This window comes from Berghia stephanieae, chromosome 13, assembly GCF_034508935.2.
Source record: "Berghia stephanieae isolate SIO BIC M18660-M18661 chromosome 13, UCSD_Bste_1.3, whole genome shotgun sequence".
NCBI classification, from domain to species: Eukaryota; Metazoa; Mollusca; class Gastropoda; order Nudibranchia; family Aeolidiidae; genus Berghia; species Berghia stephanieae.
This window is the reverse complement of record NC_088372.1, coordinates 35476447-35478946: the sequence shown is the minus strand read 5'-3', so window position 1 is coordinate 35478946 and position 2500 is coordinate 35476447. Positions and strand designations below refer to the sequence as shown.

General features: G+C 30.9%; 1 long non-coding RNA gene across 1 annotated transcript in view; it reads left to right on the top strand.

Annotated features, from left to right (window-relative positions):
- Positions 1 to 2500, top strand: part of LOC144958708 (uncharacterized) — a 10657-nt gene that overhangs the window by 3440 nt on the left and 4717 nt on the right. Inside the window, exon 2 of the long non-coding RNA XR_013642503.1 lies at positions 1800 to 1899. This is a non-coding gene — a long non-coding RNA (uncharacterized LOC144958708). The remainder of the gene's footprint in view (positions 1 to 1799; positions 1900 to 2500) is intronic.

Below are 2500 nucleotides of genomic sequence, written 5' to 3'. Positions count from 1 at the left end.
GAATATTTAATAGTTAAATGCATATCATCAATATACCTACATAAAGCATGGTATGCTACAGGTCTCCGTAGTGCTGAAGATGGATGGCACTCCAGACTTCTAATCCAGGGGTCATGGGTTGAAACCCCATCAAGGATGTTAAACTGAACATTTTTCTCACAGTCTGTTTAATTTGTCTTTCTAACAGATCTAATATGTTATGTCTAAATAATTTTTTTTTGATTTTTTATCATCATTACAGTGATGAGAAAAAAATTGACATAGATTATCATTTGTTCATGAATAAATATAATTGTATTAAAGTATAATTTTATCTAGAGCTCAATTCTTGAATTGTTAAAAAAATTTTAAGAAAATAATTGTACACATTCAGTTTAATTTTAGACTTTCAAACAAGCCCTGATTGCAATTTAAGAGCCAATGTTGTACTTATTTCTAACAAAATTAAAATTAAGAGAAAGGAACGTCTAATCAGGTTAATTGACGAAGGGATGTAACTGCATTATTATTGACGACCAGAATTCCTGTTTTAATAATTACCCAGTTGTTTCCCTTAGACTCTAACCGTGTTATAAAATTATTCCATCCAAAATGATCAATTCCATTCCTGCCGTGTTCCGTCGGATTCATAATTTGAGGTCCCTTGTCCTTGTGCAGCAATTCCACTGGGTTGTTTTTATCTATTCAGCCATTGCAACACTTGTCAGTAGCATCTTTGCTGGAGGGTTGTATTATTGTAGGTTAATGTCCACCAGAAACATCAACACAGTTAAAAGAATTGGAGTTTAATCTTTTATATTATCTATCTGTTTATTTAAATATATATATATATATATATATATATATATATATATATATATATATATATATATATATATATATATATATATATATATATATAATATATATATATTATATAAAATTCGTTTATTTATCTATTTTGATACATTTATGTATTCATTTATTTATTCATTCGTTTAGATTTGATTTAGAATAAAATAAAAGATCAAATCATTTATCACATTTCCACTGTTTTACAATGTTTAATACGATTCACAGTGCTTTATTCATAGCTGTAGACGGCCATATGAAACCAGACATCCGTCTCGTCCAATACTAATCGCCTTTTAAGCATTCCTTCTCATTTATCTTTTTCTTTCTTTTTGTGGTTGCTGTTGTCGTCGTCGTTCTTTGTTACGAGTGTTGATGTTGCTGCTTTTGTTGTTTTATTATTAGTCTTAGAAGTTGTTCTCACAGCTTTATTTCTAACTGTTCATATGAGAGATGTATATTTTGTTTTCATTATATTTATATTCATAAAACATGGTATTCTACAGGTCTCCGTAGTTCCGTGGATTGCACTCTGGATTTCTAATCGATCACAGGTTCGAATCCCGTCAGAGATATTAAAGGGAACTCTATTTTTTTTTTTGGAGCATTCTGTTTAAATTGTCTTGTTACAAATCCAATTATTTTTGTGTCAAAGTTTATTTATTATCATTACAAGAAGAGAGCAAACTGAATAAGGAACAATGGTGTGACTTCAAATACTGGTTCCAATCTCCTCGGAGGCGTGAAACCGATCCTCCCGATGGCTGGATACGTACATTATGCAACTGATCCTCTGTTTTCAGAGTGGTGGCATCAAATTATCTAGCCTAAATAAATGTTGGTCATCAATAAAGACTATCCATCCCCTGCCCCGTTATCATATATGAATATGCCTATAAATCCTATTACTAAAATTAGTTATGCCTTCTTATGATTCAGTATGTAACCTATTATTATTTGTCCTCCAGACGGACTAGTTACACACTTTCAATGGAGTTGTGAAAATGGAAGAGTGGAAGGTGTGATGTCACGACTTCAGCTTCCCATAAGAATGTCCTTTGTTAGTGGGTAAATATTACACGGGCAATATTATTATGTCAAGCTTAATTCTTGAACAGTTTACCAATTTTTAAGTCATTAATTATTCAGGTCAGGCAATATTTCAGACTTTCAAACAATTTCTGAGTAAAACTAAGGAGGAAAATGTTATGCTTATCTCTGGCAATATTGTACCTACAAAATTAGTGAAAAAGAACAGCCGATCAGGTTTATGGTCAAAGGGATATAACTGCATTATTATTGACGACCGAGATTCCGCTTTTAAATAATTATAAAGTTGTCCCCTTTTGACTATAACTCAATTGTTTTGTTTGTTTGTTTTTATTTTATTTACTTTTAAGCTGTTTTTTTAAATTTTTTTTTTATCCTGTTTTATTCTGAAAATGTCAATTTTCCCAATTATTTTTGTCTTACCTTTGAACTCATTTTTTCTTTGTATAGTTCATTCCGAATTTTTTTTTTTGTTTTTTTTGTTGTTTTTTTTTCGCTGGCTGAGACTGAAACTTCAGAAAACTGTTTTTTTTTCTTTTTTTTTTTTTTTTTGGGGGGGGGGGGGGGGGGGGGGGGGGTCTTTTTTCTTTGTTTGTTTGTTTGTTCGTTTGTTTTTGTT